This window comes from Ixodes scapularis, unplaced genomic scaffold, assembly GCF_016920785.2.
Source record: "Ixodes scapularis isolate PalLabHiFi unplaced genomic scaffold, ASM1692078v2 PGA_scaffold8__174_contigs__length_109621045, whole genome shotgun sequence".
Taxonomy (NCBI): domain Eukaryota; kingdom Metazoa; phylum Arthropoda; class Arachnida; order Ixodida; family Ixodidae; genus Ixodes; species Ixodes scapularis.
The window spans coordinates 5,778,050-5,787,774 of record NW_024609883.1 but is presented as its reverse complement, the minus strand read 5'-3'; the positions used below and the strand labels follow the sequence as shown (position 1 = coordinate 5,787,774).

Here is a 9,725-nt window from a genome sequence, read left to right as displayed (position 1 = left end):
TGTCTATTTGTTTCTGCATACGTTTCGAATAAGTCGTTTACGTGAGTAACAAAAATTTCATCTTTGAGAAGATTTGCATTTAGCTTCCAGAGTTCCCATTTGAACTTGTTCGTCGACCGTGCTCTCTTTCCAAATATCGCCGTTACTAAGCAGTGATCGGTAAAAAAGAAAGACTTCACGTTATACTCTTGAAAATTACTTATCAGGTCGCATGACACGTAGATCCTATCGAGCCGAGCATGCATGGATGCTTGGAAATGCGTGAACTGAAGCTGTCCCTTCCGTCCACTCATTTCCGCTACGTCGACCATGTTGCATTCATCGATCATATTGCTTAAAAGGTTCGCGCTGTTGTCATTGGTATCTCTACGCACCGACCTATCTGTAACGTTGCATACACAATTGAAATCTCCAAGAAATACAACAATGCGGTCACATTTCAAGTACTGACGGAGATAGTTAAAGCAAACCTCTCTTTCTCTTGTCCTATTTAGAGCATAAATACAGATAACTCGCCAGGACAGATCTGACATAGTGAAATCGCATACAATGAAACGACCTTGGTCATGAGAAATTACCGACAAATTAGTAAGCTTTAAGGATTTTTTTAGGAAGAGGAAGCATCCTGCTGATGTACCTACGGCATGACTGACACACACTTCGTATTTCAAAAGAAATGGTTGTAAGGCTCGTTCAACTTGCTCATCTTCAGACATTTTGGTTTCTTGAATTGCTAAAATATCTAGTTGTTCTTGAGCTAGCAACCGTTGCAACTGGTACTGTTTACGGCTAGAGTTCAGACCCCTAACATTTAGAGATGCAAAACAACAAGGTTCTTGCATTTCGCACATGCCTTAAAGTTATGGATACTATGTATGCGAGCTACCCGTAGAGGTTATTTTCCTTTCGTTCCCGAATTACTTGCCTTATGACCATGCTTTTGTAAGTTCGAATTGTCTGTCGTCGGGTTTCCTTCGTAGGCGTACCAGGCTTCCGTCACTGTTTGCTACTGTGAGTTCTGTCGGTTGCGGTGCTTTGCATTGTAGCGTCCTTTCTTGGTGGTAACAAAATTCCACTTGGCCTCCTCTTCAAGGTCTTTGTCTTCGGTCTCCGGGCTTTTTACGTTTTCAAGGGGTCCCGTGTTTACCTGACTTGCGTCAGGCATTTCTTCAACGATTTCTGGTGATTCTTCTTTTGTTTCTTGGTCTTCAAGGCCGCATTTTTCCTCAGTTTCAGATGCCCGCGGATCTGGAATACTCTTCACTTCAGTTGCCAGAGGCAGATTCTGTACAGCAACGGTTTTCTCTTGACCACCCGCCACTTCTTTTTCTTTGGCAGGACATGCATTCCCACCTGTACCTGGAGTGATGAGAGCTGCAGGGGCAGTACTGGCTGCCGTACTCTCTGCCTCATCAGCATCCATTAACAGTTCATGCACCGGGTCGATTTCTTGGCGTCCAACGGCAGTGGCGTATGTCTTCATACAATCGTCTGACTCATGACCGAAGCGGTGACACTCCGAGCACAGCGGTACACGACAGTCACGACGTATATGTCCCGTGTGCTTGCATCGCAAGCACAAAGGCGCGCGCCCGGGAACCACAATCAAGGAGTTCGCTCCAAACAGCCGTAACTGGTGTGGTATACCGTCAATAGTCGTTCCTTCTTTGAGGTTGATCCGCACAAGCCTTGTCGCTGACTCAATGCCTTCAAAACCTTCCGCTTTCCAGGTTTCTCGTGCGACTTCTGTGACTTTGCCGTAAGGTTCCATAGCCTTGCGTACCGCATCATTCGAGACGTGGAAAGGGATCCAGTGTATCTTGAGTCTGACCTCTGCGTTGCTCGGGTCAATGACAAGACACCGTCTGCCCTTGACCGTGAGCTCTTTGGCCGAGACTAACCTGTACGTGGCCGCTGACGACCGAAGGGTGACGATCCAGACGTGGTTCATCTGGTACGCTCCTATCGAAGCCACTTCCTTCACGACGTTCAGGCGTTCCAGCTCCTGTTTGAAATCTTCAATCCTGTACGGGCGGTTCTTGCAATCGCAGTGAAGAATTACGGTGTTCAGAGCAAGCGCTCCGCGTGGCAGTGATGGCAATACAACCTGGTAGTCACCAGTGAGTGCAGAAACAGAAAATCCACGGCCTGCAAGGGCCGTTGTAGACACTCCTTCGGAGCTCATATTTGGTACGTCTTGCGTGACCAACTTCTTCTTCTGCTCCCGCTATAATCACATTGCTTCCCGGGGCGCTTAACTCATCTTAGTTGTCCGTTTGTGCAATCAGATCACGTGTTTCCCTGCTGCTTGGATTTTGTAACGGAACTGCTGAGTCATTCACCGGAGGGCGCTACAGGAAAATGTGATGACGGGAGAGTTCAGGATTGTTGAGTCATCTGCCAGGAGGGAAAATGCACTGTCACGATGACGCCACAGATATGTCGTCCCTCCCCGTGGCATTAGTGACGAGAAATGCATTGTCGCATGGTTTCCCTGCGGAGCCTGTGACAAGCGTCATGTGACATTTGACTCGCTGCGCGGTAATGTCTTACCAAAAAAATACTTTGTCCTAGATGGATTGGAACTCCGAGAGTCGGGATTGAAGCACGAGTTCTGCATGCTAAGTGAAGATCGCATCTCATATTCTCGATTTCGCGCGTGCACAGTTTAAATCCGGACTTTAGGCGTATGAGTTGACACCTCGGTTCATAGATGGCGCACGTCTTTTTTGCTAAGCGTCTTTGTTGTTAGGGCATGAGCGGCATCTTGCAGCGTGGGTCTGACCTTGCGCCATCTCTTGCTGAAAAGTTAAATCGTGCGTGCTCCTAAGGTGTGTCCATCCGTATTTTCGCGCGTGCGCAATGCGTCTGACTTACCGAATCCGTTTGTAGATGGCGCGCACCTGAATCCCTTGGATGGCGTGAACTTTTACCATTATCTCTCGATAATGTTAGCGGCAGCTTTGTAGATGTCGACAACTCTCGCTAATTTTAGCTGACTGCTGTACCGAGCAACGTGAGAAATGAACCGGAGCATGGTCGCATCCATACGGACCAAAGACGAGACAGATACGGTGTTTCACTTTTTTATTTTCATTCGCTCTAAAAAAAAGAAAAACAAAACAAAACAAAAAAACACGCACACATATAAATACAAATATGGCTTTTAAATTTACTCTACGCGACAAAGAAACCAACTGAAACACTTTGCACAAAAATGTGCAACACAAGCAATAACGCGAAAAAAAAAAAGTTGTCGAATAGCAATGGAAAAAATATTTACAAGGTCAGGACGTGGATGAGGAGGCTGATCGCTCGCTTCCTAAAACACTCTTATGGCCAAAAGGAAGCGTCGTAATCCCATCGTTGCAAATGCATCGCTTGTTGTCGAACGGATTCAGAGCAATCTTTTCGACCGCGATGCTTTTGTTCTCGTTAAGTTTTCGAGCAATCAAATGCTGCGTCACTCTGTGCAAAGTTTTCGTCTCTAGAGCGTGCTTGTACAGTTCGTAGGTCAACTTGCGAGACTCGGATTTCTTTACTCCCTTGGCTCTTACGCAACACGTGTTGCTGCTTGTTTTGAAGCTTTGCTTTCAAGCAACAAAAAGCCACCAAGTGAGTAGTCGGATATTCGTTTTTTAACACACCGAGCTTCATTTTGTTTTCGGTTGAAAAGAGTTTGTGACTCTCTGGATATCCAGATGTATCCAAGCATGCGTCTCGGAGTTGGAGGAGTTCGTCGTCTACGTCTGATCCCTGAAGGTGTAGGAAGAAGGAGTCCGTGTCGCAGTAAAGAGCCCTCGCTGAGGGGATCGCACGACGAAGTTGGTTATAAAAGAAGTCGTACATTACTATTTTTGATATCTCAAGAATCGAGAACCCTGCGTAGAGTGGTTGCTTGAGTTTGATCACTTTCGGAGCAAACTGGAAAATTACGACCTGCGAGCTAAGTGCTCGAAACTGCGTCAGGTTCGGTTTCTGAAGCATTTTCAGTATGTCGACCTCTTTAACACATAGTTTAATGTGTCCATGTTTACGTGCATTCTCGATCGTCTTGCCATATATGCTGTTCATGAACAGTTTGGAAAGATTCTTCTGGAAGGAGTTGGTTGCTTGCTGTCTCAGCTGGTGGTTAAAGGAGCGATGCAACAATTTTTGCACTTTGCGCAAATACCGCTTAAAACGCATCCCTAATGTTAATGACCTATGAAACACGCGTTCGTTTTTCACCCCACGCAATAGAAGTCCCAGAAAAAAATTAAAGAAAAACGAGCAGCGTTCACCCCCTCAACTCGCAGCCAGAACAAGCGGCCACGCAATCTGGAGCCGATTATATGCCGCGAATGTTGATCATAGCCACGCCCTGCGGTTGGCAAAGCGCAGGACACGCGCTGAGTTCCAGACATTGTTATGGCTCGGCTATTGTCGTCGTTGCGGCGATTGGACACGGGTCACTACCCGAATGCTTCTCGAGATAGCAATTGTCACGAGCCCAAGTCGAGTGCCCACGCAATGCTCGGGTCCAATCTATGAACCGCATTAAAATATCGTCACTTGGGTGTACTGCGATCCCCACGCTACGTCATCAAATTTAGCAAAGGAGAGATTGAATGAAAATGATCGCTTTTGTCCTTGAAATTACACCGCAACAAAGGAGTTTCTTGGCCAGTGGCGTTGCGTGTGAGTATCCTTGAGTCCCAGGTGTGCCAGTAAGCTCGTGTCAAGTGAAAAACATTCCAATTGAATATCGTTGCACCGGTCCTTTAAAATCAATAAACTCCTTCAAGAACGCTCGCTGTGAGAATTTTAGGACTTGGTGAATGTTGATGACTTCTAGTCCTAACTGGATGTACAGTTTCAAAATCCGGTAGTGCAAAACGTATTTCTTTTTGTCGTGAAGTGTGAGCAACAGCTTCATAGTGGATTCCTCTTTGGGCATTTCAAACTTGTCAATCAGACTTTTTTGATAGTCGGACAACCAATCCTAGGGAACGCTTTGCTTCACCGGGGCCAAGGGAAAGTCAGAATGAGTCTCGTGTAAGTGATGAGGATTCCTGAGGTCTACCTCCAGAATGTAGCCCGTCGGAGCGTCATCTGGAACGTCACCAATGTTCAGGCAGGCAATCTCGTCTTTCGTCATCCACTCAAAGTCCGACACTGGCAGGGCTTCTCTCATTGTCGCCGCATTTAGACCGTTGACGTCCAAGTCCAAAATCTGAGACGGTTCGTGCTGCGGGTTAAACGTATCCGTTCCCGGAACATTTGCGACAGCATGACGGGTCGTGCATTGGGTAATCCCTCCGCGAATACCCTGTTCTATCATGAGATAGGTGTCAGGATCGTCAATTAGCTGCAGTCTTGCAATCGACTGTTTCAACGCACACGACAAGCTTAGGGACGGTAACGATACGAAATGTAGAGCCTCAATTTCGTACGTCTCCAGCGTCCACCGTCTAAAGTTTTGGAAAACGTCGGCCAGTAGGAGGCAGTCCGTCTTTAGGTACAGGTCGCTGTATTCTCCGAGGTTCTTCAAACCAAAGGTATCGAAAACGACCTGTGCATGTTCGTAGTCCTCTTCACACACCCCGCTCCCAGTCAACTTGTTAAAAAAGGCCTCTCGTGGCGGGAGGCTTTGACCCTCGTAACTCTCAAAGCTTGTAATAAAATTATAACAAAACACTCCTTTGCGGGCAAGGAGGTCGACGTGCTCGGGAAAGGACTGACGAAGGCAACAAAAATGTTCTGTTCCTTTAGAGTGTAGATTTTGCACCAGCGTTTCCAGGCTTGCATTAAGAAATGCGAGACTGTCAATAAAGCGAAGGTTGCCTATCTCTAACAATTTAAAATTCTGGCAAGAGCTTCCGAGTACGTTAATATCCTTAGACTCGTACAAATTAAGCTTGCCTAGAAAGAAGCTGAGGTCGTAGGAATGGTTATGCGCTATGAGTGGAACGGTATGTTTGTTGATTCGATGGTTTAGGTTACACTGGGAGCAAAGCGCCCGCCTATACTCTCCCGTCATGTGGTCGTGGTCGTGAGTTTTAATTTTCTTGCTAAAGCTTTCGTAGCAAATACCACAGCGGGAAGAGTCCGCGTGGGAAGCCTCGTTTTCTTGAGTCATTTCAAGAGACACTTCACTCGACCTAATCAATCGGGGTATTTCCTTCGCTAGAAAGTTAAGAATCAAAATGAATCTTTCTACGCAGTCGGGTCCGCGATAAAGGTATTCCTCAACAATGGACGAATCGTTCGAGCGGATGACGAGAAGACAGAAAGAGCTGGGGACGTGATTCTCGTAAACATTACCCGTCGACTGAGTCGGTTCCAGAATCGCTTCAAAGTCGTAAACGCAATAAAAGGGGAACTCTTCCATGACATGCGTACTCCGAAAGTATAGTTCGTCACCCTTGTTTGGGAAGACGGTTTTGCCCGGCTTCTTGTCCCTACACATTGAGAGATGGTCAGACAGGGTTTCTTGCCTCTGAAACCCGGTCAGACACCTCTTACAACGAAAGCGTAGGCTTTTGGCATTTGAAAAAAGTCTCGCAAAGTTTGTAATGCCCACAAAATGATTCTCAACAAGGAGAAGATCGACATGCTGCTCCAACTCGTTATCAACTACCTTCAGTGGGTAGACAAAGTTTTTCTCACTGTCATAACCAAACACATTCACTGAGACACAATTATATCGCTCAAAGGCCCCAACGTCCTGCGGGAACGTTACAGGGAACGTTTTCGGAAACACATATTTGCACATATGTTCACGATACGAGGATGCTGTTCCTCTGTAAAACCCGCTCGCAGGATGCAAAACGGCGAGCACCGCAAACACAAAGCACATGTCCCGTTCAGATTCGTGAAGACGCTCAGTGACACTGACAAGGCATTGCTTTGAGGCAAGTTGCTTCGGCAGAGAAAAATGTCCGCAACCAACGGTCGGGGGAAGGAATCGGCCCAAATTAATAGTACAACCTTTGATCCCGACAAGAAAGAATCCCGAGCCTTGTTCCTGATAATGCTCCAACCGGGCAGCTATTTCAGTGGAGACTCGCTGAATTGAACTATTGATATTACCGTCCACAAATGCGGTTTGGACCTGACTATGAAAAAAGTGCACAGTCACATCAATGTCGTCGTCAGGAAGGAGACGTCCGAGCTCGACAGTAAGTGTCTCAAAAAAAACGCAGAGGCAGACCAAAATGTCTGAGCACGTTTGACATATGCTCTGCACGATGCCTAAAAAAGGTTGCCACGTCGTACGCCTCTGTGTCTCTTTCGTGTAAGTGTAACTCGTACTGAGCCACATAATTACGAAGAGCGCACACTCTTTCGTAAAAGGGAATGCATGGCGAGGGAGTCACATTGTGAACCAAGGCTAAGTGAACTTGTAGCGAGTCTGCGCTGGAATAATACTGTCGATCGTCGGGAGAGCACAAGTGACAAGTAACCATGATGGGGATGAGAGGCTGGACGATATTCGTAGATATCCGACGTTTAGGTGCCGAGGGGGGCTAGATGATCCGGGTCGTCTAGGTGACCTTTTCAGAGATATCGAAAAAAAAAAAATCCTATTAGCGATGATGAGAACGCTATGCTTTTAGACTGCTCACCTTGCTGTGCATGCTTTTAGACTGCTCACCTTGCTGTGCATTTCGCAACTCCTATTAAACCCGCGGGCTGTGGCCAGCCCGCGGGTTTAATAGGGGTTGCGAAATGTTCTAAGACCAGCCCCACACAACAACAGGTTGAAACATGTCTGCGCGCGTCTTAAAAACAAACCACGATGAAAAAAAAATGTTGCGAGAGGCGCGCGGTTTATCTCGAAGAGTGACCTTGAAGCGGTTTGACGGGTTTTTGATTCTTTTCAGCCACTGTCTCGTTTTAGTTGCTTAATGGCAGGGTCGTCATCGGACGTGCGCATCCTATCAGCAATTGCTTAGAGGAAAATCTGCGTGAAACATTGCGACTTCACCGTTTAGTCCGATTGCCCGGCATATGACTCCCTGAGCGTACTCCAGCTTTGTGACTCTATAAAACTGCTTAGCACTCGAACTATCCGACTCACGCATGGTTTCTTTTCTCCTGATCTTCGCGCTACAAGGTGAGCAGACTAAAAGCCTCGCGTTTTCTTTGCTAGTACGACTTTTTTTTCTTTTTTCAGCATTTGGTCATCGAGAGGGAGAAAAATCACCTCGGTCTGCCGTCACACCCTTCTTGCACAGCAAGGTGAGCAGTCTAAAAGCACAGCGTTCTCATCATCGCTAATATGATTTTTTTTTTCGATATCTCTGAAAAGGTCACCTAGACGACCCGGATCATCTAGCCCCCCTCGGCACCTAAACGTCGGATATCTACGAATATCGTCCAGCCATCTCATCCCCATCATGGTTACTTGTCACTTGTGCTCTCCCGACGATCGACAGTATTATTCCAGCGCAGACTCGCTACAAGTTCACTTAGCCTTGGTTCACAATGTGACTCCCTCGCCATGCATTCCCTTTTACGAAAGAGTGTGCGCTCTTCGTAATTATGTGGCTCAGTACGAGTTACACTTACACGAAAGAGACACAGAGGCGTACGACGTGGCAACCTTTTTTAGGCATCGTGCAGAGCATATGTCAGACGTGCTCAGACATTTTGGTCTGCCTCTGCGTTTTTTTGTGACACTCACTGTCGAGCTCGGACGTCTCCTTCCTGACGACGACATTGATGTGACTGTGCACTTTTTTCATAGTCAGGTCGAAACCGCATTTGTGGACGGTAATATCAATAGTTCAATTCAGCGAGTCTCCACTGAAATAGCTGCCCGGTTGGAGCATTATCAGGAACAAGGCTCGGGATTCTTTCTTGTCGGGATCAAAGGTTGTACTATTAATTTGGGCCGATTCCTTTCCCCGACCGTTGGTTGCGGACATTTTTCCCTGCCGAAGCAACTTGCCTCAAAGCAATGCCTTGTCAGTGTCACTGAGCGTCTTCACGAATCTGAACGGGACATGTGCTTTGTGTTTGCGGTGCTCGCCGTTTTGCATCCTGCGAGCGGGTTTTACAGAGGAAGAGCATCCTCGTATCGTGAACATATGTGCAAATATGTGTTTCCGAAAACGTTCCCTGTAACCTTCCCGCAGGACGTTGGGGCCTTTGAGCAAAATAATTGTGTCTCAGTGAATGTGTTTGGTTATGACAGCGAGAAAAACTTTGTCTACCCACTGAAGGTAGTTGATAACGAGTTGGAGCAGCATGTCGATCTTCTCCTTGTTGAGAATCATTTTGTGGGCATTACAAACTTTGCGAGACTTTTTTCAAATGCCAAAAGCCTACGCTTTCGTTGCAAGAGGTGTCTGACCGGGTTTCAGAGGCAAGAAACCCTGTCTGACCATCTCTCAATGTGTAGGGACAAGAAGCCGGGCAAAACCGTCTTCCCAAACAAGGGTGACGAACTATACTTTCGGAGTACGCATGTCATGGAAGAGTTCCCCTTTTATTGCGTTTACGACTTTGAAGCGATTCTGGAACCGACTCAGTCAACGGGTAATGTTTACGAGAATCACGTCCCCAGCTCTTTCTGTCTTCTCGTCATCCGCTCGAACGATTCGTCCATTGTTGAGGAATACCTTTATCGCGGACCCGACTGCGTAGAAAGATTCATTTTGATTCTTAACTTTCTAGCGAAGGAAATACCCCGATTGATTAGGTCGAGTGAAGTGTCTCTTGAAATGACTCAAGAA

General features: G+C 46.8%; 1 pseudogene; it reads right to left on the bottom strand.

Annotated features, from left to right (window-relative positions):
- Window positions 1-1,006: 1,006 nt before the first annotated feature.
- Window positions 1,007-9,266, bottom strand: LOC115329650 (annotated as a pseudogene).
- Between the last annotated feature and the right edge of the window lie 459 nt (window positions 9,267-9,725).